This window comes from Mustela nigripes, chromosome 10 (genome assembly GCF_022355385.1).
Source record: "Mustela nigripes isolate SB6536 chromosome 10, MUSNIG.SB6536, whole genome shotgun sequence".
Taxonomy (NCBI): Eukaryota; Metazoa; Chordata; class Mammalia; order Carnivora; family Mustelidae; genus Mustela; species Mustela nigripes.
The window spans coordinates 41432209-41459564 of record NC_081566.1 but is presented as its reverse complement, the minus strand read 5'-3'; the positions used below and the strand labels follow the sequence as shown (position 1 = coordinate 41459564).

Genomic DNA, 27356 nt, shown 5'->3' with positions numbered 1-27356 from the left:
AGCCTGCTTCCCTCCCCCTCTCTCTGCCTGTCTCTCTGCCTGCTTGTGATCTCTGTGAAATAAATGAATAAAATCTTAAAAAAAAAAAAAAATTTAAACAGGGGGACCTGGGTGGCTCAGTCAGTTAAGCTGCTGCCTTCTACTCAAGTCATGATCCCAGTGTTCTGGGATCAAGTCCCGCATGGGGCTCCTTGCTCAGTGGGGAGCTTGCTTCTCCCTCTGGTGCTGTGGCTGCTGTTCCCCTGCTTGTGCTCTCTCTTTCTCTGACAAATTAAAAAAAAAAACTTTAAACAAATAAAAAAATAAAAACACTCACGTTTAACCATTTGGCGGCGGGGTTGGGGGGTGCCTTAATTACCTTCCGAAGGTTCTTATGACATGCAAAATAAATACATATGCTTTTCTCTGGTTCATCTTTTTTTTTTTTTTTTTTTTAAGAGTTTATTAATTTATTTGACAGACAGAGATCACAAGTTGGCAGAGAGGCAGGCAGAGAGAGAGAGAGGGAAGCAGGCTCCCCGCTGAACAGAGAGCCTGATGCGGGGCTCTATCCCAGAACCCTGGGATCATAACCTGAGCTGAAAGCAGAGGCTTTAACCCACTGAGCTACCCAGCTGCCCCTCTCCTGTTCATCTTTATCAGATTAATTTTCATACCTAACCAGGGACCCTAAGAGAGTCTAGGACAACTTTCCTTCCCTACAATTATTTTCCCTTCTACAGCTATTATTTCTGGCCTGGATTACTGGCATGGTAAGTAACAGGTCTCCCTGTTTAGTGTTAACAGGTCCCTCCGCTTCTACCCTTGCGCTGGTAAGTTTGTTTTCAACACAGTGCCTGAGGAATCCCTTTAAATTTTAAATGAGTACTTCTCTGCGAAAATCCTGCCCTGACCCCCTATGACACTCAGTAGAAACTGAAGTCCTCCCAATGAGTAAGGGCCTTGCACATCTCTGACCTCCATCACATCTCCGGCTTTGTCCCCTGCCGTCCCCGTCACCCTGCTCCAGCCACAAGGGTGTTCTTAACATGCAGGCAGATTCCTGCCTTACAACCCTAGAATTACTTGTGTCTTTTGCCTCGAATGCCCTGCTCCTAGATAGTCCCATGACTGAATATCTAATTTGCCTCCTTCAACTTTTGTTCAGATGTCATGTAACAAAGGGGTTCCCCTGTTTAAAGCTATAATCCAGGGCACCTGAGTGGCTCAGTGGGTTAAAGCCTCTGCCTTCGGTTCAGCTCGGGTCATGATCCCAGGGTTCTGGGATCAAGGGTTCTGGGATCAAGCCCCGCATCAGGCTCTCTGCTCAGTGGGGAGCCTGCTTCCCCTCCTCTCTCTCTACCTGACTCTCTGCCTACTTGTGATCTCTCTCGGTCAAATAAATAAATAAAATCTTAAAAAAGAAAAACAACAACTGTAATCTACACATCCCCTTCTCTTTCCTCTCATTTACTTTTACTTTTCTCCAAACTACTTATCACATTCCAGTATCCTATAAAATTTAAGATGCTTATTGTCATCCCACTTGCCACCCTTACCACTAGGGCGGGAGCTCCTCTAGGGCAAAGAACGTGTCTTTGATGTCTCCTAATGCCTTCCAAATGCTTACAACAGCGGCATGGAGTGGGCACTCAGTAAGCATCTGTCGAGTGAATCTCAAGAGTAGGCGGGTGCTGTACGACAAATTCCTGCTCCAGGTGGCCAAGCTGGAAGCAAAAAGGAAACGCAGAACCACAAATCAGATTCTGAAATTCAGATCAATACATCAATTATGCACCAGGCCCAAATGCAGCCAATCAAATGCTCTGATTTGCGCCTCCTTTTTCTCTGGGACAGGAGGCTCCACTTGCTTGGGAAAGAGTGGAATCCTGAAAATCTCATTGGGAATATGCGGAAAGCATCAAGAATTCCTGGAACCCTGACCCTGGCCCCCAAATAGTCTCTTTTCAGGCATGCCTTGGCTGAAAGAGGGCTCCCATTCCAAGACTAAAAATGGAATGCAGTCGGGGAGCATAGGCAGCATTCCTTGGGAGATTAAAGAAGATAGGTTCACTGCAAACTCCTTTCTACCTCTTTGTCTTGGGTCTATGCCTGGAGGCTAACGCCATTAAGCAGAAAACAATTGGGGATGCTAAGAAACGGAAGACCCGCCGTCCTGGCCCCGGCTTGATTTTTCAGCTCGGTAGGGATGGAGGTTCACAAGGCAAGACCCGGCAATGTTACAGACATTCCTTCATCCATAAACAAATATTTATTGAACTCCTTTTTTGTATCAGACACATTCTTGGCCTCAAGGAAAAGAGTGGTGATGAATATAAGGTCTCTCTTTTCATGAAGCTTATGTCCTGGTCGGGGAAACAAAATAATCAAGTAAAACACGATAGATAGATAATTTCAGATCATGGTACTTGGTAAGCACTAAGAAGGTAATAAAAGTGGAAATGCGGTGGCGTTGGGGTGCTTTAGGCAGGGTCGGCAGGAAAGACCTCTAGGAGAAGGTAAGATTCCATCTGAGAGCTGGATGATGAAAGGGAGCCGGTCGTGCAGAGAACATTCGGGTGGACAGAACAGCAAGCACGGAGGTGCAGAGTTGGAGAGGATGACCAGAGGAAGCCGGTGTGGCTCAAGAGTTGTGAGCCTGAGCAGAAAAGGATAGAAGATAAAACTGAAAAGACAGGATGAAGTCAGACCACGCAGTGAACAGACACCCACAGTTATAAAGCAATGACTCTGATAGTCTGATTTTAATTGTATAAATAGCACCGTAAACTGTAGGGAGAATTTAAAAGCTAGCTCAGTCGTCCAGGTGAAAGATTATCACAGCTTCCCCAAGTACAGGGATGACTGTGATAGAAATAAAAAGACATGAATGGGTTCAGGAGATAGTAGAGATTTTGGAGTGGGAAGAACAAAATGCTCTGGACAATTAACCAAAGTGATTTGTATTTGACAGAGAAAAGTAAGAGGTGGGATAATTACATACTGTCATTCACACAGCGTTATACACTTTAGAAGTGTATATATGAAACCCAAGGCTACAGGGCTGCCTGGTTGGCTCCGTTGGGTAAGCAGCCCTCTTGATTTTGGCTCAGGCTCTGATGTCAAGGTTTTAAGATTGAGCCTGAGAGCTCCACCTTGGGCTCTGTGCTTCGTGCTCCAAGCTCAGTGCTCCCTGTTCAGTGGGAGTCTGCCTAGCATCCTCTCCCTCTGCCCCGCCCCTGGTGCACATACATGCACACACTTTCTCTCTCTCAAAAATAAATACATAATTTTTTTTTTTTTTAGATTTTATTTATTTGACAGAAAGAGACACAGTGAGAGAGGGAGCACAAGCAGAGGGAGTGGGAGAGGGAGAAGCAGGCTTCCCACTGAGCAGGGAGCCCCATGCAGGTCTCAATCCCAGGACCCTGGGATTATGACATGAGGCAAAGGCAGATGCTTAAGGACTGAGCCACCCAGGCACCCCAATAAATAAGTCTTAAAAAAAAAAAAACCCAAAGAGGGGCGTCTGGGTGGCTCAGTGGGTTAAAGCCTCTGCCTTCGGCTCAAGTCATGATCCCAGGGTTCTGGGAGTGAGCCCCGTATTGGGCTCTCTGCTCCGTGGGGAGCCTGCTTCCTCCTCTCTCTGCCTGCCTCTTTGCCTACTTGTGATCTCTGTCTGTCAAATAAATAAATAAAATCTTTAAAAAAATAAAAAAAACCTAAAAACCCAAAGATACACTCTTTCTGTAGCATAAAAAAATAAGCATAAGAATTTAAATTATACTAATCAGTATTTCAGTATTTTATCTTGGAAATTGTCTAGCTGCCTAATGAATATCCATTAAGTAACTCAATTTATTGTTCAATGTTTTAATTACCCAAAGATCTTGAAAACTAACTTCAAATGGGATTAAAAAAAAAACCCAACTAACTTCAAATTAATTATTGTTAAGATGAAGTTTGTTAGAATAATTATTCTATTTGGTTAAACACAAATTTATGCTTTTTGTAATCGTAAACATTAAGTAGAAGTCATGCTAACTTATTCAATCAGTAAACCAATTAAGTTTAAGAACATATCTAAGTAGAATAAAAATGTACACTAATATTTTACTTCTATAATTATTTATAATTTACTTCTCTATACTGTCTATAATTCAGAGAAACAAAGCTATTTTTATTAAACCAAAATGTTTAATTTTCCCACTAGTTTTGTTTTAGATTTATTCAAATTATGTTAACTTGAAATCTTAAAATGTTGAGTTATGGGGCGCCTGGGTGGCTTAGTGGGTTAAGCCTCTGCCTTCGGCTCAAGTCATGATCCCAGGTTTCTGGGATCGAGCCCCGCATCGGGCTCTCTGCTCCGTGGGGAGCCTGCTTCCTCCTCTCTCTGCCTGCCTCTCTGCCTACTTGTGATCTTTCTCTGTCAAATAAATAAAATCTTTAAAATATAAAATAAAATAAAATAAAATGTTTGAGTTATTTTATTAAAAAATGCCCTTTTTTCACATTGAAAGTATTAGCAGTTCAGTTTCTTTAGTTTCTGGGAATTTTAAGAATGCTTAATTTATATAAGAGCTTATTTATCTCTAAGCCAATCAAACTAGTGCTCCTCTCACAGATTTTATAATCTAATTTGGTAATACCATCTGAAGATAGGAAAATATCACACATTCACAGAATGAGCGGTAAAGTTTCCTGGTTTATAGACATAGAACCATATATACACACTGAAAGACAAAGTTTAAAATTTCAACTGTGAGTTACACACACAACCACGAGATGGGTCACATAGCTAGAAAGTGGTAGAGCCAGGACGTCCAGTGGATTAAGTAGTCAAAACAACACTTCCAGCAGGCCTGCTTTACACTATTGGAAAAAAACAGCAAAGCAAGAGTAAAGATCTCCTCTAAGGAAAGGAGAATGGAAAGGAAACTTCCAAGACAGCTTCAGACATGGGTCACCAGGCAAGCGCATGGCAGGACCCGCTGAACAGGGATATTGAGGTGAAAGGTAACATCTACAATCTCAACAGTATTCGGTTAAGCATTTGTTTCCTTGATTAGAGATTGGGTTTGAGTTTCTTGGTCAAAGAATTAAATTGCCAAAAATTCTATCCTCTGAGAGGCTCTACATCGTCCGTCCCATTCCCTTCAGACCATACCAGGTGGCCTGCTACCTATGCATGCTAGTCTCTTTCAGTGGGTAGAGCCAACCCATGGCTACAAAACTCCCCAAATGGTACCTCCCTCTTCCAAGAACTACTTTTGACCAACTATTTTCAAAACCAGTTAAACTTGGGGCGGGTGGGTGGCTCAGTTGTTAAGTCTCTGCCTTCAGGCTCAGGTCATGATCCCAGCGTCCTGGGATGGAGCCCCACATTAGACTCCTTGCTCCGTAGGAAGCCTGCTTCCTCCCTCTCCCTCTGTTGCTCTTCCGGCTTGTGTTCCCTCTCTTGCTGTGTCTCTCTGTCAAATAAATAAATAAATAAAATCTTTAAAACAAAAAACAGGGACGCCTGGGTGGCTCAGTGGGTTAAGCCTCTGCCTTCAGCTCAGGTCATGATCTCAGGGTCCTGGGATCGAGCCCCGCATCAGGCTCTCTGCTCAGCGGGGAACCTGCTTCCCCCTCTCCCTCTCTGCCTGCCTCTCTGCCTACTTGTGATCTCTGTCTGTCAAATAAATAAATAAAATCTTTAAAAAAATAAAACAACAACAACAAAACCAAACCAAAACAAAACAAAAGAACTAGTTAAACTGAAGGCTGACTTTTTAGGCTAAATCTTGACAAAATCTCCAAGTCCCTTCCTCAAGACAGAGCATCCTTGGGAATGGTTCTCTTGCTGCAGCAGCATGAATGAAGTCTGGTGTTTCCCAATTTCTGGCTGATCCTTTCCCAGTTTCTGGCACTGTGATCTGGACCCTCTGCTGCTCCATGTGATCAATAAATCAGAAGCTCTTGCTCTCTGCTGGCCTGGGGTTCTCAGTGATTGCACAGCCGAGTAAGTCCTGTGCCTGATAAAGGCACCTTCTCTTCTTTTGAGCATCACTGAAGACTCTCTTGGCCTTGGCATCAGCTTCCTGATTTGCCTTGTTTTGCTGACTCAGCGCTCTTGCAGACGGAAGTCGGTCCACTCCTGAGGCTCTCTGGGCTGATGACTGTCTCCCATTTGCTCTCATCATTTGAAAATGGGCAATCAGTTCTTCAAAGAACTTCCGGGTCATTGTCCTACTTCTTACCCATACACACCGTTATAGTGCCAATAGCACCCAATACTTGAGGCTCTGACAGGATTATATCACAATTTAAAATTTCGATGACCACTAGGAAGTTGACATGTAAACAAAATTATTTACATACCTGGTGCCTTAGAATAAAAGGATTCCAAAATTCAGAATGATTTGGTGGTTCACAGTATTTGACTGTTGTAAAAAAGCCTCTGAGAAGCAGAAAAAAAATTTTAATTGCTTCCCTTAAAGACTTAATGGACTCTGCTGACCAACCTCAGATGGACCTCTCTTTTGACCTCCTTCCTGTACCTTTACCTCCTCCACTTTGCTCTGCCTTCCCCATCCTCCTTCTGTACCATCACTGGGACCCCTATTCTTTCACAGCTCTTTGTTCAACACGTTCCTCTCATTGACAAAATCTTCTTAGTGGCTCATAATAAGGAGTGAACGAAATCACCCCCTACCTCAATGGACTTATACATTTAAACTTTGGTCCAAATCAAATTTGCATAATCTAGTTAAAGACTTCACTAATTTTCACACACATGCAAATGATTAAAACTCACAAAAGATTTTAGGATTGTTCTAAAAATTTATAGTCTGGTTAATCCATACCTTTCTGGGACCTAGAGAAGCAAAACTTGGATAGAAAATGAAGGATGGGGGCGTCTGGGTGGCTCAGTCGTTAAGCCTCTGTCTTCGGCTCAGGTCATGTTCCCAGGGTCGTGGGATCGAGCCCCGCATCCGGCTCCTTGTTTGGCAGGAAGTCTGCTTCTCTCTTTGCCACTCCCCCTGCTTGTGTTCCTTCTCTCGATGTGTCTCTGTCAAATACATAAATGAAAACCTTAAAAAAAAAAATGAAAGAAAATGCAGGATGGACTAATTACCAAATTAAATCATGTTAAATACCATACTCATCAAATTTTAAGCATAGATGGATATTTAAAAGTATAAAAATAAAACAAAATATCTTAGTAGCTTACCTTTTTTTTTTTTTTTTTAAAGATTTTGTTTCTTTCCTCATTTGAGAGAGAGGGAAGTGGGGGACAAAAAGACTCTACCCTGTGTGCAGAAGACAGCTCGAACTGAAATCTGGAGTCAGAGGCCCTCTGGTTTCTGGGTGACTCAGTCAGGTGTCTCCCTTCAGCTCAGGTCATGATCCCGGGGTTCTGGGATCGAGTCCCACGTCTGGTTCCTTGCTCAGCGGGGAGCATGCTTCTCCTTCTGCTTGCCACTCCTGCTTGTGCGCTCTCTCTCTCTTCCTCTCTCTGACAAATAAATAAATAAAATCTTAAAAAAAAAAAAGAAGAAGAAGAAGAAGCAGCTTCAGCTTTTTCAGATCCAAGTGCATTATTTAGGCCATGACATCACACAAAGTGGAAAGTCCCATCTCCTCATTCATTGGAAGCTATGTGGGACTTACCCCCACCCAATTACCAAATAATAATGTCAAGGATTTCTCAGTCTCACAGGATTCTTTTTTTTTTTTTTTAATTTTTTTTTTTTATTTATTTGACAGAGAGATCACAAGCAGGCAGAGAGGCAGAGAGAAGCAGGCTCCCCGCTGAGCAGAGAGCTGGACGTGGGGCTCGATCCCAGGACCCTGAGATCATGACCTGAGCCGAAGGCAGTGGCTTAACCCACTGAGCCACCCAGGCACCCCTCACAGGATTCTGTAGACATTGGATTTCTAACTTTTCAGGATTGGCTTTTCCTTTATATATATATATATATACATATATATATATATATATATATGTATATATATATATATATATTAAAGATTTTATTTATTTATTTTATTTATTTGAGAGAGACAGGACACCAGCAGGGGAAGCAGCAGGCAGAGTGTGAAGCAGACTCCCCACTGAGCAAGGAGCCTGATGTGGGACTCGATCCCAGGACCCTAGAATAGGACCTGTGTAGAAGGCAGACAATGAACAGACTGAGCCTCCCAGGCATCCCAGGCCATGGCAGATCTTAAGGTGGGTATGGCAACACACAACAATCTTAGTGTACGGGCTTTGGGTCATTCACTATCAGTCAACCTACAGACTGAATTCAACCATGTGAGCAATCAGTCCTTCTCACGCAACAACAAAAGCCCCAACAAAAATTCTGGACACTGAACGGGTGTGCTTACATCATTGCCAGTACTTCTTTGTGGATTGTCACACACCAATATCAGAAAAACTGAATTCTGATTCTACAGGGAGAGAAAATTGGAGCTTTGAATTTGGTACACATAGATTCTGCCCATTGTGTTTCTTTTCTTTTCTTTTTTTAAGATTTTATTTATTTATTTGACAGACAGAGATCACAAGTAGGCAGAGAAGCAAGCAGAGGGAGAGGAGAACGCAGAGAGAGAAGAGGAAGCAGGCTCCCTGCTGAGCAGAGAGCCCGATGTGGGGCTCGATCCCAGGACCCTGGGATTATGACCGGAGCCAAAGACAGAGGCTTTAACACATGGAGCCACCCAGGCACCCCTGCCCATTGTGTTTCTTCATTTGGTTGATTTTAGTCTGTAACACTTTCCTCTGATGAACTGTAACTGTGAATACAATTTCAGTGAGTTCTAGCAAATTATCAAAACTGAGGGTCATTTTGGGAACACATGAACTTACACTTGGTGTCAGAGGTGAGAACATGTTAAGGACTGTGACTTCTATGTAGTTGACCCATTTCTCTCTCTCTTTCTCTGATAAATAAATAAATAAAATCTAAAAAAAAAAAAAAATCTGATGTGGCTAGTTCCTAAACAAAGACACTCCTATCAGGTATGACAGATTCCCTCCCAGAAGCTGAGGGCAAAAGCCAGACTTCTCTTCGAACCAAATTCTTTACTACACAATTCTGTTGCTGAGTTGGTTTTTTTATAAGTGCCTACTAGGTTAAATTGGTTAACAGTATGGGCCACATCTTCTATATATTTTCCTATTTTCTTTTTTTTAAAGATTTTATTTATTTATTTGCCAGAGAGAAAGATCACAAGTAGGCAGAGAGGCAGGCATAGGGAGAGGGGGAAGCAGGCTCCCCACTGAGCAGAGAGCCCAGTGCAGGGCTCGATCCCAGGACCCTGAGATCATGACCTGAGCTGAAGGCAGAGGCCTTAACCCACTGAGCCACCTACGCGCCCCTATATTTTCCTATTTTCTGTCTACTTGTATCAATCATTGGGAAGCAGGTTTTGAAATCTTTAATTATAACTGTGGATTTGTCTATTTATAGTTCTATCAGTTCTATCAGTTTTACCTTCATCAGTGCTCTGCTATAATGTGCTTGAGATTATTATGTCCTTTCAGTAAATTGACATTTTTTTTTAAATTTTTTTTAAATTGACATCCTTATCATTATGGAATGATTCTCCTCATCCTTGGTTATATTCATTTATTTGTTTCCTTTTTGTTGTTGTTGTTGTTGTTGTTTTAAAGATTTTATTTATTTGAGAGAAAGAGAGAGCACAGGAGCAAGGGGGAAGGGCAGAGGGAGAGGAAGATGTGACTCCCCATTGAGCAGAGAGCCTGATATGGGGCTTGATCCCGGGACCATGAGATCACGACCTGACCCAAAGGCAGAGGCTTAACCGACTGAGCCACCCAGGTGCCCTGGTAATATTCTTTTATTTGAGATATACTTTGTCTGAGATATACTTTAAGATATACTTTGTCTGATAACCTAGATTTCTTTTCTTTTCTGTAATACCCATATTGAAATATAATTCACATACTATAATGTCTACTCCTTTGAAGTGTATAATTCAGTAGCTTTTAGTATATTCACAGAGTTGTGCATTTAACACCACTCTGAAATTCCAGAACATTTTCATAGACCCAAAATTAAATTTCATACCAGCAATCACTCCCTACTTCCTACTATTTGCCAGAAACCACTAATCTATATTCTATCTTTTATCTATCTTTTTATTTATTTATTTATTCAGATGTTTAACCTACTGAGCCACCTAGGCATCCCTGAATTATATCAGTTTTTCTTTATAGGGGAATGCATAATTTCTCTTTCATTTGTGAAGGGATATAGAAATCTTGGTCGACAATAGCATTTTGAATAGATCACCCCACGGCTTTCTGGACTCCATTGTTTCTGATGAGAAACCAGCTGTGACTTATTGAGGATCTCTTGTATGTGATGAGTTGTGTTTCTCGGGCTGCTTTCAAAATTGTTGGTCTTTTGTTTTTCTACGACATATCAAGGTGTGGATGCCATTTAGTTTACCCTGAGTTCATGGAGCTTCTCGGACATACCAATTAATCGTTTTTCCTCAATTTCTGGCTGTTATTTCTTAGAATATTCTCTCTGTCCATTTTCTTTCTCCTCTTCCTGAGACTTCAGTCACGCCTGTGTTGGTTCACTGGATGGTGTTCCACAAGTCTCAGACCTCAGTTCGTTTTCTTCATTCTTTCTTATTTCAGTTCTTCAGAATGGATCATCTCAATTGACCTTTCTCTGTGTTCACTGATTCTTTCTTCTGCCTGTTGAAATCTACTGTCAGTCCATCTACTGAGACACAATTTCTAGTTTCTTTACATGGCTCATAAATTCTCACATATCTACATAATTTTTTTGTTGAAAACTGGACATTTTATTTATTTATTTTTAAAAGATTATTCATTTATTTGAGGGAGAGAGAGCGAGTGAGCAAGCACAAGTTGGGGGCAGAGAAGGAGAGATAGAAGCAGACTTTCCACTGAGCAGGGAGCCCCACGCGATGCTCAATCCTAGGACTCCAAGATCATGACCTGTGCCAGAAAGAGATGCTTAACAACTGAGCCAACAGGTGTCTCATAAACTGTACATTTTAAATTATGCAATGTGGTGGGGTTCCTGGGTGGCTCAACTGGTTGAACATCCAACTCTTGATTTCAGCTCAGGTCATGATCTCAGGGTCCTGAGGTCAAGTCCCATTTGAGGCTTTATGCTCAATTGTGGAGTCTGCTTGTCCCTCTCCCTTTGGTCCTCCCCTTTCCCTTTCTCTCAATCTGTATATAAAATAAATAAATAAAATAAAATCTTTAAATTACACAATGTGTTAACTTTGTAAATCAGATATTCACCCCTTCCTCAGGATTTGTTTAAAGAGTTTCCTGGACTAATTCTCTACAGTGCATGTTCTTTGTTATATGAAATCTCTGCTAAGTTAACTTAGTAGCCAGTTTAATGATTAAATAGAGACTTCCTTAAATATCTTAAACAAATAAGTCTTCCAGGTTTTGCTAAATGACTGTGTGTATTGAGATATGGTTTCAGTGATTTGTCAGGCAGTTTATACCTGTTATTAGCCTTTATTTGTTTGAGCAAAACCTTGAAGTCAGCTAGCATTGAGAATTTATAGTCTTCTTAAGCCCTTCTTGGGTGTGCATACACCACTCATGTGGCATTATAAATTCCTAGGTTCCCAGTTCTCTGTCAGATCTTCACAACTCTCCTTGTAGACCTCTTACTCTCCAACTTTTCTTTTTAAGATTTTTCATCAGCCTATTCTTAGCCCCAGCTGTTAACACCTCTGGCAGCTTCAATGTTAAACAATTGCCACTGATTGTTTTTGATAAATGGCTGGTGGTTAGGACTATTCTTAAAGATTGAGTTCTGATTCAGGTCTAATAAAGACAAGCTCCGAGAATGGCACTTTTCAGTGAGCTGCCGGACAAGTCAAATAGTGACAATTCTCTGGGATTGGGGCTTTTGGGGAACTCTAAATCCATTTTCCCCTCTACAACAGCTGCTAGCCTGCTGGTTTTCATAGCTACTGTAGCTGTAAGGCTATCAGATTTAAATGGTACTTGGAAGGTGGGAGAAGGGGTATTGGATTACAGAAAGTTATTATGCCCCAAAGGTTATTGTTCTTGCTGAGAATCAGATGTTTTTTGTGAATAATCACTCTCAGATTATCAAAAGACTGTTTAATTTCAAGAGTTTTAAAAAGTTGATTTTTGGAAGTTTTTTAATCTAAATTTCTCATTGCTTTTATGGAGGAACAGATCTTTCGAGTTCCTTAATGCTATGTTAGCATGGTGTATCATTTTATATCCTTTAGTTTTATTCTATTTGTGTCTTTATTATAGATATATTATATATGTTTATATATTTAAATATATATAGATATACTATATATGTGTATATTATATATGTAAACATACTATATATGTTTATATATTTATGTATTTATAATATATATAAAGTTTTCATTAAAGCCAGTTGATTTTTTTTAAGTGCCAGTTGCCCCTATTTTTGTCTTTATTTTATTATTTTTTTTTAAGATTTTATTTATTTATTGGACAGAGAGAGAGAGATCACAAGTAGGCAGAGAGGCAGGCAGAGAGAGGAGGAAGTGGGCTCCCTGCTGAGCAGAGAGCCTGATGTGGGGCTCCATCCCAGCACCCTGGGATCATGACCTGAGCTGAAGGCAGAGGCTTAACCCGCTGAATCACCCAGGAGCCCCATGTCTTTATTTTAAAATGAGTTTCTTGGGCTACCGGGTGGCTCAGTAGGTTAAGCAACTGCCTTTGGCTCAGGTCATGATCCTGGAGTCCCACATCGGGCTCCCAGCTCCATGGGGAGTCTGCTTCTCCCTCTGACTTTCTCCACTCTCATTCTCTCTCTCTCTCTCAAATAAATAAATAAAATCTTTAAAAATAAATAAATAAATAAATAAAACGAGTTTCTTGTGGTGCTGGCTGGATCTGTCAGTGGCACATGTGACTCTTGATCTCTGGGTTGTGACTTTGAGCTCTACATTAGGTGTAGCGATTACTTAAAAATAAAAATCTCAAAATATAAATAAACAAACAAATTTTAAAAAATGAGTTTCCTGATAGTTGTATTTGTTGGATATTGCTTTTAAATTTTTTTTATTTTTATTTTTTAAAAGTTTCATTTATTTATTTTAGAGAGGAGAGAGAAAGAGAGTGGGGGGAGGGGCAGAGGGAGAGAGAATTCTAAAGCAGACTCCCCACTGAGCATGGAGCTTGACATGGGGCTTCATCCCAGGAACCTGAGAACATGACCTGAGCCAAAGTCAAGAGTCAGCTGCCTAACTGACTGAGCGCCCCAGGTGCTCCCTTTTGAAAATTCCTTTTTAAATTGGGATGTTAAGAAGATTTAAAATTGTTTAATAATGTTGAATTTAAAGTTACCTGTTTGCTAATTTCTTTCTGTTTTTCCCATCTGCTCATTGTTCTCTCTTTGTCTCTCTTTTATTTATTTATTTATTTATTAAAGAAGATTTTATTTATTTATTTGACAGAGAGAGATCATAAGTAGGCAGAGAGGCAGGCAGAGAGAGAGGGAGAAGCAGGCTCCCTGCTCTCCACTGAGCAGAGAGCCCAATGTGGGGCTCGATCCCAGGACACCAGGATCATGACCTGAGCTGAAGGCAGAGGTTTTAACCCACTTTTAACCCACCCAGGCGCCCCTGTCTCTCTTTTAAGAAAATTATTTTTGGGGCACCTGGGTGACTCAGTCAGTTAAACATCTCACTTTGGCTCTGGTCATGATCTCAGGGTCCTGGGATAGAGCCCTGTGTTGAGCGCCCCAGTCAGCAGGGAGTCTGCTTATCGATCTCCCCCTCCCCTGCTCATCTCTCTCTCAAATAAGTAAATACAATCTTAAAAAAAAAAAAAAAGTAAAAAACTCTTTTGGACTGAGGATTTTTTATGATTCTATTTTATCTTTTTCATTGCCTTTTAGCTCAAGGGCTTTGGATTTTGTTTTGCTTTGAGTAGTTGCTTTATAGTCTATAGTATACATTTTTTTTAAAAGATTTTATTTATTTATTTGACAGAGAGAGAAAAAGCACAAGCAGGGCGAGCAGCAGCAGAGGGAGAGGGAGAAGCAGGCTCCCCACTGAACAGAAAGCCCAACACTGAGATGATCCCAGGACCCTGGGATCATGACTGGAGTGGAAGGCAGATGCTTAACTGACTGAGCCACCCAGGCACACCTATAGTATACATCTTTAACTTATCATTATTTACTTTGAAGTAACATTATACTGCTTCACAAATAGTGCCAGAACCCACAACAACATACTTTCATTTCTCCACTTCTGGTCTTTGTCCTATTGCTGCATATAATTTATTTCTATATATGTAATAAATCTCACCTTTCTTTCTTCCTCCCTCCCTCCCTCCCTTTCTTTCTTTCTTTCTTCTTTCTCTCTCCCCTACCCTTTCCTTGAAAAGTAGGCTCCATGTGGGGCTTGATCTCACAACCTTGAGATCAAGACCTGAGCTGAGATCAGGAGTTAAATGTTTAACAGACTGAGCCGCTCAGGCACAGATGTTATTTTTGCTTTAATAGTCAGTTTTCTTTTTTTTTTTTTTTAAGATTTTATTTTCAAGTAATCTCTACATCTAATGCAGGGGTCAAACTCATAACCCCAAGATCAAGATTCATGTATCTTACCAACTGAACCAGCCATGTGCCCTGTCAGTTTTCTATTAAAGAAATTTAAATTTAAATAATTTTATTTATTTTTTAAAAAAGATTTTATTATTTATTTGAGAGAGAGCGAGAGCATGAGCACAAGCAAGGGAATCGGCAGGTAGAGGGAGAAGGAGAAGCGGGTTCCCGCTGAGCAAGGAACCCATTTCAGGGCTTGATCATGACCTGAGCTAAAGGCAGATACTTAACTGACTGAGCCATTCAGGCACTCCATAAATTTAAATAACTTTAAACGTCTTATACATTCACCCACATATTTATCATTTCTAGAGCTCCTCATTTTTTGGTGTAGATTCAGATTTCCATTTGATAATATTTTCCTCTTCCTGGAGGCTTCCTTTAACATTCTTGTAGTTCAGGTGTGCTTGTATGAATTTCTTCAGATTTTGAATGCTGAAAATTTCTTTATTTGGCCATTGGTTTTTTGTTTGCTTGTGTTTTTATTTATTTGTTTGTTTGTTTATTTAGGTTTTATTTATTTGACAGAGAAATCTGCTGCATTATCTTTAAGTCTGTAAATAAGTTGTCTTTTTAAATCTTAAATCTGTTTTTAAGATTTAAGATTTTCTCTTTATCAGTAGTTCTAAGCAATCTGATTGTGATATACTTTTATTCCTGTATCTTGGGCTTCAGGTTTGCTGATATTTGTGGATCTGTGGATTTAAGTTAACCTTTTTTTTTCTTTTTAAGTAGGCTCCACACCCAGTGTGGAGCTTGAACTCATTACCCAGAGATCAAGAGTCGCATGCTCTACCAAATGAGCCAGCCAGGTGCCCCATATCTGTGGATTAAAAATTTTCATCAAGTTGGAAAATTTTTTATCCATTAAGCTTTAAAATACTTCTTCTGCCTAACTCTTCCTTAACTTTCAGGGACTATGTATGTTGGGCCACTTGAGGTGGTCCCACATCTCACCATGTTTTGCTTATATTTTTTTGGTGTTCTTTTTCCTTTTGTTTGTTTCATTTTGTACAGTTTCCATTGCAACATCTTCAAGTTCTCTAATCATTTTTCTGTTGTGTCTAATATGTTATTAATCTTGTTATCAATTGAATTGTGTCCCCCTCAAAGTTCATATGTTGAAACCCTAACTCCCAGTATTACTTCATTTGGTGATAGAGCCTTTGCAGAAGTAATTAAGGTAAAATGAGGCCATAAGGGTGGGGCCCTTATCTAATAGGACTGATATCCTTGTAAAAGGAAGGGAAGTTTGAAGTGTTTGCCTACAGAGAAAAGCCCATGTGAGGACAGAGCAAGAAGGTAGCCATCTGTTAGCCAAAGGAAGAGTCCTTGTTAGAAGCAAACTTTGATGGAAACTTGATCTTAAGCATTAGCCTTCAGAACTTTGAGAAAATAAACTTCTATTAATTAAGTCATCCTGCTTGTGGTTCTGTTGTGGAGGCCCTAACACATCAATACAAATACCATCCAGTGTATATTTCATCTCTAAAAGTTCTATGTGGGGGCATCTGGCTCAGTCAGTAAAGCATGAGACCCTTAATCTCGGGGTCATGAATCCAAGCCCCACGTTCGGTGTAAAGCTTACTTAAAATAATAATAATGATAATAATAATAAAATAAGAAACTTTTAAAAAAAATAAAATAGTTATATGTGAATTTTTTTATATGTGAATTTTATATGGATTTTAAAGACTTCTAAAAAATTTATTTGAGAGAAAGAGTGTGCAAGCTTGGGGAGGGGCAGGAAGAGGGACAAGTAGAGTCTGTGCTGGGCACAGAGCTCCACACAGGGCTCATTCTCATGATCCTGAGATCATGACCTGAGTCAAAATCAAAAGGTGGATGCTTAACTGACTGAGCTTCCCAGGTACCCCAATTATATGTGAATTTTTAAAAATACCTTTCATTTCTTTCAACATTCTCATAATTTCTTGTACTATTTTGAAATTATGTACTATTTTGAAATATATGGAATATATGCATATCATTTGTGTCATTTCTTTTTTTTTCTTTTTTAAGATTTTTCTTTATTTTACAGAGAGGGAGAGAGCACAAGCAGGGGGAGCAAAAGGCCGAGAGCGACAGGCAGAGGGAGAAGAAGTAGGCTCCCTGCTGAGCAGAGAGACCAATGTAGGGCTGCAGCCAAGGACCCTGTCATTGTGACCCAAGCTGAAGGCAGACACCCAACCAACTGAGCCACCAGGCACCCCCCATTCATGTCATTTTTTAAAAAAATATTTTATTTATTTATGTGACAGACAGATAGCACAAAAAGGCAAAGTGGCAGGCAGAGGGAGAAGAAGTAGGTTCTCCACTGAGCAGAGGGCCCAAAGCAGGGTTCTATCTCAGGACCCTGAGATCATGACCTGAGCCAAAGCAGCCACTTAACTGACTGAGCCACACAGGCACCCCTTGTGTCATTTCTCAATCTATTTCTTTCTTTTTCTTTCTTTCCTTAAGATTTTATTTATTTATTTGTCAGAGAGAGAGTGCACAAGAGAGCACCCACGCTTGCACACAGGGGGAGTGCCAGAAGGAGAAGCAGTCTCCCTACTGAGCAAGGAGCCCAATGTGGGACTCAATCCCAGGACCATGATTTCATGACCGAGCTGAAGGTAGACACTTAACTAACTGAGTCACCCAGGTGCCCCTCTGAATCTATTCCTATTATTTGATTTTTCTCTTCATTATGGATTGTATTTTCCTGTGTACTTGCTGCCTAATAATTTTTTATTGGACAACAGACATTGTGAATCTTACATTCTTAGCTGATTTTTTTTTTTTGTGGTCTAAATATGTAAACATTGTGTTTATTCTGGGCTGTTATTAAATCACTTGGAAACAGTTTGGTCCTTTAATGTGTTGCTTTTCAGCCTTGTTAGGTAAAATCAGAGCTGTAAGTTGTATTGGCCTTACTACTGAAGCAGTCCTTCTCAGAATTCTACAATAACCCTGTGTATTACAAGGTTGTTCCATTCTGATTGTTGGGAATATGAACTATTTTAAACCTTGTATATTTTCTGGGAGTTACTCTTGCATCTTCTACCCAATGGTTTTTTCACTGGTCTATGGCAGTTTTCTCATACCATGTGTTGATGAGTATTCAGCTGAAGACTGAAGGGAAATCCCTTCAGTCTCAGTCTTCAGTCTTTAGTATATCTCTGCAGCTCTTTCCTCTCTAACACTTTACCCTGTACATTACAGATGCCCTGATCTGTCCAATTTCTCATCTACACTCAACTCAAGGAGACCCTGGGCTGTGTTTCTATTCATTGTGCTGAAATCTAGAAGCTATCTCCAGCTATGTGGGTAGATGATTCATTTTCTTGTCTTCTTCTCCCTGGGACCACTTTTCCGCATTGTCTCTTGTCCAGTTTAGGAAATCCTTTCTTTCTTTTCTTTTCTTTTTTTTCTAATTGAAGTATTATTGACACACAATGTTAATTGGTTTCAGATGTACAACATAATGACTCAGGAAGTCTATATGTTATGTTATGCTCTGCTCACCATAAGTTTAGCTACCATCTGTCACATACAACACTATTATGATATCATTAACTATATTTCTATGTTGTACCTCTTATCCCCATAACTTATGCATTCCACAACTGGAATTTTTTTTTTCTTTTTAGAGAGAGAGTGCGTGTGAACACGGGGAAGGAGTGGAGGGAGAGAGAATCTTAAGCAGTGTCCATGTTCAGCATGAAGCTCAACCTGGGGCTTGATCTCACAACACTGTGATCATGACCTAAATCAAAATCAGGAGTCAGACTTCTAACTGACTGAGCCACCCAGGTGTTCCATAACTGAAAATTTTCTTCTCCCACTCTCCTTCACCCATTTTGCCCATCCCCTCTAACATCCACCGCTTTGTTCTCTGTATTTATGGGTCTCCCCTCTGGCAACGTCCAGTTTGTTTTCTGTATTTATGGATGTTTTTCATTTTTAAAATTTTTAAAAGATTTTAACTAATCTCTACACACAATGGTAGGACTTGAACTTACAATCGCAATATTGAAAGTTGTGTGCTCTACTGACTGAGCCAGTCACATGCCCCTTGTGTGTGTTTTTAGTCATTTAATCTGGTCCCTGCTATTTCCAAGTTTAGAAGTGGAAGTCTCCCTAAAAGTGCTTAAGTACTTTGTCCTTCCATTTGAACAGGTGCAAAAAATAGTAATATAGCATTAATGTGTGATTAGTATGATGATCTTGAGATGTCAGCACCAGCAAAATTTCTTTGGATTATATTAGATTGTAAAGCTAGTAAATGTGTAAATCTGTGAGGGTGTATTATATGCCCTTCTAGGTCAAAGCAAATAGCATCGGATGATCCTAACAAACTGATACTGATTTTTTAAAAATCTTTTGCAAGATCAATACATGCATATATACCAGGCAATATACCATTTCTAGAACAATAGCTGTTTGAAATCATTTTCTGATACATTTTATGACCCACAGTCATTCTCCAGGATCACAAGCTAAATGAGGTACTTGAATGGGGGATATTTTAGATATCAACGTCCTTGCACATACCAAGCTAGGAAGCAAGACTCAACAAATACCAAAAAAACCTTACTATTGTGTTGGCCACATTTTCTGATCATAATGAGATACAATTAGAAATCAATAATAAAAATATAACTTTTAGGGGTGCCTGGGTGGCTCAGTTGGTTAAGCACCTGACTCTTGATTTTGGCTCAGGTCATGATCTAAGGGTCATGGGATTGAGCCTTGCCTTAGTCTCTGTGCTCAGTGAAGAGTCTCCCTGAGGTTCTCTTTCCTTCTCCCTCTGCCGCCTCCTCCTGCCCCACTCTTTCTCTCTCTCTCTCTCAAATAAATAAATAAAGATTTTAAAGAAGTTTTATTTTTTTTTAAAGATTTTATTCATTTATTTGACACACAGGGAGAGATCACAAGTAGGCAGAGAGGCAGGCAGAGAGAGGAGGGGGAAGCAGGATCCCTGCTGAGCAGACAGCCCAATGCAGGGCTCGATCCCAGAACCCTGAGACCATGACCTGAGCTGAAGGCAGAGGCTTAACCCACTGAGCCACCCAGAGCCCCCCTATAATTATTATTTTAAAAAATATTTTATTTATTTACCCAACAGAGAGAGGGAGCATGGGTAGGCAGAGTGGTAGGCAGAGGAAGAGGGAGAAGCAGGCTCCCCACTGAGCAGAGACCCTGATGTGGGGCTCAATCCCAGGACCCTGGATCACCACCCAAGCCTGACTGAGCCACTTGGGTGTCCCAAAAACACAAGTTTTAAATGCACACATTTGGAGAACTTATAACACATCTCTACAGATTTCTGTGGAAAGAACAAGGTACATAGCTGGAATTAATAATTCAAGATAGTGAGTATTGTTCAATACATATGTAATCATATATTGTAATCATATATGTAATGTATATAATTATGTAATCATATATTGCATTCGTGTGTATGTATTTGCAGGTATATATAAAAATTATTTGGAAATATACCTCTAAAATTTAACACTGGGCATTTGTATTGGGGAGTATATAAACCATGTAGGTGGGATAGGTCGTAGGATGGAAACATCACTGACTACCATTTCGCATGTTTCATCTTTGATTTCCGGTGAAGGCTTTAGATGACTGCAGTCCTTGCTGACATTTTAAATGCAGCCCCAAGTGAGACCCTGAGCTAAAACCACTCACCTAAGCTACTCCCAGATTCTACAGAGACTACTTAAAGATAATAAATGTTTATAGCATTCGGCTGTCAAGTTAGTAATTTGTTACACAATAACTAGTACGCTAGTCCTCACAAAGATTTTGGTTGAATTTCTGTTGCCTGTGTGGTTAGAAAAGTTTTAAGTAGAAATTTGACAACTGAAGAAGCAAATACTTTTTCAGGAAGAGCGTATTTCCGCTGCCCTGCTTCGCTCTTTAGCTCAGGCCTGTAGTGCTGGCAGGATGGGCAAGTGTCACCGTCTCGTACTAATAGGAAGTTCTGCAGCCACTGATGAGATCAGAAGCACATGATGAAGAGTGTAAGAAAGCCCATTTGGGCACAGTCCTGAAGGCCAACCCTTTTGGAAGCACTTCGCAGGCAAAAGGAATTATGCTGGAAAAAGTAGGGGTTGAAGCCAAGCAGCCAAATTCTGCCATCAGGAAGTGTGTCATGGTCCAGCTGATCAAGAATGGAAAAAAAAAAAAATCACAGTGTTTTTTTTTTTTTTTTTAAAGATTTTATTTATTTATTTCACAGACAGAGATCACAGGTAGGCAGAGAGGCAGGCAGAGAGAGAGAGAAGAGGAAGCAGGCTCCCCATTGAGCAGAAAGCCTGATGCGGGGCTTGATCCCAGGACCCTGGGATCATGACCTGAGCTGAAGGCAGAGTCTTGAACCCACTGAGCCACCCAGGTGCCCCCAAATCACAGTTTTTGTACCCAGTGATGGTTGTTTGAATTTTATTGAGAAAAATAATGAGGTTCTGGTTGCTAGATTTGGTTGTAAAGGTCATGCTGTTGGTGACATTCCTGGAGTTTGCTTTAAGGTTGTCAAAGTAGCCACTCTCTCTCCTTTGGCATTACAAAAGGGCAGGAAGGAAAGATCAAGATTGTAAGTTTTGATGGTGAAAACATCCAATAATAAATATTCATAAACCAAAAAAAAAAAAAAAAAAAGGAAGTGTTTAGTTTTAACCCAGGTCTCAAAGAATTTCTGAGGGTAAATTTCAAGGTAAGTAATAGTTCACACTGAGAATCACAAAACACCTACAAGCAAAAGATATCATGAGTGAGAGCCAGAAAACCAATAAGCAGCAGAAGCAGACATGCAAAGACTCCATATACTGAATTTTTATCAATGAAATAATCTTAAATGATTATGTTTAATATGCTTCAAGAAATAAAAGCAGGAAAAAGAAACTATGAGCAGGAAAAGAAACCATAATGAACAATCAAGTAGATTTTTTTAAAGAACAGAGTAGAACTTCTATAAATAAAAAATACATCATATTATTAAATAGTCAAGGACTGATTAACTAGTAGATTAGACACAATTGAAAAGAGGACCAGGCCAATAAAAAATAGATCCAAAGAATTTATCCAGAATGCTATCCATGGATTCAAAGATAGAAAATATGAATGAAGGGTTAAGAGAAATGGAAGACAGAATGAAAAAGTCAAACCTATAGCTCAGTGGAGTTCCAGAAGAAGATAAGGGAGAGATTGGGGATGAAGAAATATTTGGAGATAAAATGACTAGGAATTTTTCAGGGTTGTTGAGAGAGATTAATCCTTAGATCCAGAAAGCCCAACAAAGTCTCAAAGGAATAAATAAGATGAAATTTAACAGAAACATATCACAATTGAACTACAAATCAAAAAAGAACAAGAAATGATGTTAAAAAGTAGAGTAAGGGATGCCTGGGTGGCTCAGTTGGTTAAGCGTCTGCCTTCAGCTCAGATCATGATCCAGGGTCTTGGGATCAAGTCCTACATCATTGGACTCCTTGCTCAGTGGGGAGTCTGCTTCTCCCTCTACCTTCCTCTGCCCTGCTTGTGTGCTTTTCTCTCTGGCAAATAAATATATAAAATCTTTTAAAAAAAATTAAAAAGTGGAGTAAGGTTAAAGAAAGCATATGAGAGGAAATAATACAAATAAGAAAAAAAATTAATGAAATAGAGATAAAATGATGCCACAGAGGGATCTCTAAAAACAAAGCAGGTGTTAAAATAGACAAAGTTATAACAAGATATATAATAAATAAGATTACAGGGGCACCTGGGTGGCTCAGTTGTTAAGCATCTGCCTTCAGCTCAGGTCATCATCTCGGGGTCCCGGGATTCAGTGCAGCATTGGGTCCCGGCTTCTCCGGAAGCCTGCTTCTTGCTCTGCCATTCCCCCTGCTTGTGTTCCCTCTCCGGTTCTCTCTCTCTCTGTCAAAGAAATAAATAAAATCTTTAAAATAATAAATAAATAAATAAGACTACACATGGTTCTTTCTTCAAGATTTTATTTATTTATTTGACAACGATCATAAGTAGGCAGAGAGGCAGGCAGAGAGAGAGGGGGAAGAAGGCTCCCTGCTGAGCAGAGGCCAATGGGAGGTCTCTGGGGGGTCCAGATCATGACCTGGGCCAAAAGCAGAGGCTTAACCCACTGAGCCACCCAGGCGCCCCTACATAGGGCTCTTTGAGGAAGATGCCATAGCAGCATAAGTGGAGGTTTAGAGCAGCCTATCCTGCTCCTGACTCGCCGCAGCTAGCTTGCACAGAGGAACAAGTCAGTTAGGAAGCCAGGCTGCTTTAAAGACTCTGGAAAGGCGTCTAAAGACGCCTGCTTAGTTGGTTAAGCATCTGCCATCCGCTTGCGCTGTGATCCCAGGGTCTTGGGATAGAGCCCCACATTGGCTCCCTGCTCAGCAAAGAGCCTGTTTCTCCCTTTGCCTGCTGCTCTGCCTAATTGTGCACTCGCTCGACCTCTCTGTTAAATAAATAAATAGATAAATAAATAAGTAAAATCTTCAAAAAAGAGACAAAGAAAGAAACACACTGGATAGACACTCGTGGATTCAGAGATGGTAATTCATCAAATTAGAATTACTCTAAGCAGCTGCAACGTAAAATCTTGGGAGAAAGTATGTGCTGACTTGTTCAGAGGCTCAAAGGAAAAGAATCTCAAAGCGAAAGACCAGTTTGGATGCTTATCAAGACTCTGAGAATCACTATAAGAAAAGCTTCTGTTGGTGAAGGTTCTAAGATTCAGGTTCATTTTCAGATGAGGATCCACAGGCGACTCACTGATTTGCACAGTTGTTCTGAGATGGGGTGTGTGTGTGTGTGTGTGTGTTTAAAGATTTTTATTTATTTATTTGACAGAGAGAAAGAGAGACAGCGAGAGAGGGAACACAAGCAGGGGGAGTGGGAGAGGGAGAAGCAGACCTCCTGCAGAGCACAGAGCCCAATGTGGGGCTCTATCCAAGGACCCTGAGATTATGACCCGGTGGATGCTTAAGGACTGAGCCACACAGGCGCCCCCCCTTCTGAGATTGTTAAGCAGATGACTTCCATCAGTATTGAGTCAGAAGCTGAGGCTGAAGTCACCAATGTAGATGCTTCAATCAACCTTTTAATAAATACATTATCAATTGTTAAAAAAAAAAAAAGATTGGGGTGCCTGGATGGCTCAGTGGGTTAAAGCCTCTGCCTTCGGCTCAGGTCATGGTCCTAGGGTCCCAGAATCGAGCCCCACATCGGGCTCTCTGCTCAGCAGGGAGCCTGCTTCCTTCTCTCTATCTGCCTGCCTCTCTGCCTACTTGTGATCTCTGTCTGTCAAATAAATAAATAAAATCTTAAAAAAAAAAAAAGATTACATATGAATAATACCAGGAATGGGAAGGGGAACATAATTCTCTTAAAGTCTTTAAACATTATAAGGGCGCCTGGGTGGCTCAGTGGGTTAAAGCCTCTGCCTTAGGCTCGGGTCGTGATTCCAGGGTCCCGGGATAGAGCCCCACATCGGTCTCTCTGCTCAGCAGGGAGCCTGCTTCCTCCTCTCTCTCTGCCTGCTTCTCTGCCTACTTGTGATTTCTGTCTGTCAAATAAATAAGTAAAATCTTTAAAAAAAAAGTCTTTAAACATTATAGAAACTATTAAGAACTTTATGTCAATAAATCAGTAAACTTAAGCGAAATGGAGTGTAATAGAATATACTTGGCTTCACGTAAGAGAATACCTGTTTGATAGTTTTTTGAGCAATAAGACATTTATTTATTTATTTATTTATAATAAATTTTATTTATTTTTGTTTGACTGACAGATCACAAGTAGGCAGAGAGGCAGGCAGACGGGGGTGGGGGTGAAGCAGGCTCCCTGCTGAGCAGAGAGCCCAATGCAGGACTTGATCCCAGGAACCTGAGACCATGACCTGAGCTAAAGGCAGAGGCTTAACCCACTGGGCCACCCAGGCGCCCCAGAGCAATAAGACATTTAATTAAAATATAGACAGATCTGGGCAGACAGACAAATGCTTTCATGTAGGTTTGGAACTAATTATTTTTCATACAACTTTTTCTTTTTTACTTTATTTTTTTTTTTAAGATTTTATTCATTTATTTGAGAGAGAGAGCGACAAAGAGGGCATAAACAGGTGGAGAGGCAGAGGGAGAGGGAGAAGCAGGCTCCCCGACGAGCAGAGAGCCCGATGGAGGGCTTGATTCCAGAACCCTGAGATCATGACCTGAGCTGCAGGCAGACGCTCAACCATCTGAGCCACCCAGGCGCCCCAACTTTTTTTTTTTTTTTAGTAAAATATTATATAAAGAAAAGTGCACAGATCAAGTATATATCTCAATATAGTTTTTTCAGAAAGTGAACACATCCAAGTACCCATCACCCAGATCAAAATAGGGGACATTTCTATAAAACAGAAGCCTCCCGTGGCAGTAATTATTTAAAGCTTAACCCTCAAAAGTTCTTTCAGTCCCTGTGGATTCAACTGCCTTGTATTTTTTTTTAAGATTTTATTTATTTATTTGACAGAGATCACAAGTAGGTAGAGAGGCAGGCAGAGAGAGAGGAAGGGAAGCAGGCTCCCTGCCAAGCAGAGTCCTCGATCCCAGGACTCTGGGATCATGACCTGAGCCGAAAGTGGAGGCTTTAACCCACTGAGCCACCCAGGGGCCTCTGGCTTGTATATTAAAAGCACACACATTTTCCTGCCCCTGCCAAATCCTAACAGAACTACGAACTGAAATGTTCGTTGGCCCCTAAAATTCACATTCTGGCCTCAGCTATGCCTGCTAACTGCGTTCTCTAGATCCACCAGTGTGCATGGAGGTTCCCAGGAGGTCTGCGCGTGTGGACTGAGACCAGGGCCACAGTGGAAGTCTGGGGATGCGGCAGTCGCCTACACCCTGAGGCCACTGAGGCCACTGAGGCCACTGAGGCCACTGCAGCAGCTTTGCCGAAGGGTCTTGCTAGGGACCACATCTTTGCTTAAGGTCCCGTGTGTGCAGCCTTGCTCTATAGAAGTATAAGCTGTAATATCCTGACGTAAGCTGTAGTCACCTGGCAAGATCAGAACAGGAGGCGCCTTATGACTTCAAGACTCTTACAGAAGTTAAAAGTTTTATCTGCACAACTCAGAACTTACCCGGCTTTAAGATAACCTCTTAAATTGTCCCAGTCAAAACCTACTAAGTACACTCTAAAGTCTAAAGCTCAAAGATACTTACTCCACTTCACAAATGTCTCTTCTGTAGAAATTTTGTCACCCAGAAATTAAATTCCTATTTATTTCCCAATGTTCACACCCAGCATTTCAGATGTTGGGGTCTTTTGAAGTAATGTCAGTCTGTTTATTCCAGAGGCAAGGCCTGCCCCTGCATCTCTTATAGTATGGAACACAATAAAAATCAGAAGATTCTACTCTTTCCCAGCAAGGCAGCTTCCTAGATGAAGGGATTCCCAAACTTATCACTTAGGTACCCTCCTTCCACGGAAGCTAAGAGTGAAGGAGAAGAGAGAGGCCAGGAAAATTATCCTAGTGAACCTCTCCTCACAGTGAAGGAACACCAAGTGATGGAGAAAAGTACTCTCCCCAATTGGTTCAAAGTATCAGAAAACCATGTATTGGGGTGCCTGGGTGGCTCAGTTGTTAAGCCTTTGCCTTCAGCTCAGGTCATGATCCCAGGGTTCTGGGATCAAGCCCCTCATTGGGCTCTCTGCTTAGCAGAGAGCCTGCTTCCCTTCCTCTCTCTCTGCCTGCCCCTCTGCCTACTTCTGATCTCTGTCTGTCAAATAAATAAAAAATAAAATCTTAAAAAAACCCCAAAAACAAAAAACCATGCATTGGAAGTGAGGAGTCAATTTCATCTTAGCAGGACAAAATTCCTCTAGGAGAATGTGTACCAGACCCAGGGAAGGGAGTCAGGACTTACGCACCTGACTTGCCAAATGCTAGAGCTCTGACAAGGTGCTCAGAAAATCTAGAAGCAAGCAGTAATGGAGGCAAGGAAATTCCACGCTTCCTACTGTCTGAAAATAGCTGGGTCTTTATTAGGATATAAGAAGTCATGTTCTTTACAGAAAGGGAGCAAAAGGTCATAAAGAGGAAACAAAGGAGATGAAAGGACAGAACATGAAATACAAAGCCACAAGAGAGATGAAAAGGGAGTTGTGTAAGATACGGGAGAGCTACAGGAAGTCTACGCATTAATATACAACAAAAAGAGGCAAAGAACTCACATTATAGACAATGCAATAATAAATATGAGAAAGTACCTTAAAATGTGGAGGAAAGGGAGAAAGGATGAAATAATAAGAGAAAAGATGATAGCAATAGAGGACAAAGAACAGACTGATTAAAAAAAAAAAAGTTTTATTTATTTAAGTAATCTCTACACCCAACATGGGGCTCCAACTCATGACCCTAAGGTCAAGAGTCACATGCTATCCAGACTGAGCCAGCCAGGCAACCTAACAAAGAACAGATTTAAATCAAGGATTACTGCTGTTCTGGGGCGCCTGGCTGGCTCAGCTGGTGGAGCATGTGATTCTTGTTCTCAGGGGGTATGAGTTCGAGCCCCACACTGGGTATAGAGATTACTTAAAATAAAATCTTAAAAAAGAAAAGAAAAGAATTACTGCTGGCCCTAAGGGAGGAAAAAGAAAAAAGAAGTCAAAATTGAAAGTTTTAGGAGCTAGAAAAAACTCTAAGTACTAAGACTAAAGGGGATCACCGTG

At 40.7% G+C, this 27356-nt stretch overlaps 1 long non-coding RNA gene and 1 pseudogene across 1 annotated transcript; one reads left to right on the top strand and one right to left on the bottom strand.

Moving 5' to 3' along the window:
• Window positions 1-1526: 1526 nt before the first annotated feature.
• Window positions 1527-22533, bottom strand: LOC132026164 (uncharacterized). Its single transcript, XR_009406809.1, has 4 exons — window positions 22393-22533; window positions 7196-7480; window positions 6828-7033; window positions 1527-1706 (listed from the first exon to the last, which is right to left on the bottom strand). It is a non-coding gene; the product is annotated as an uncharacterized LOC132026164 (long non-coding RNA).
• Window positions 22534-23167: 634 nt separating this feature from the next.
• On the top strand, window positions 23168-25611 carry LOC132025997 (small ribosomal subunit protein uS10-like; annotated as a pseudogene).
• Window positions 25612-27356: the final 1745 nt, after the last annotated feature.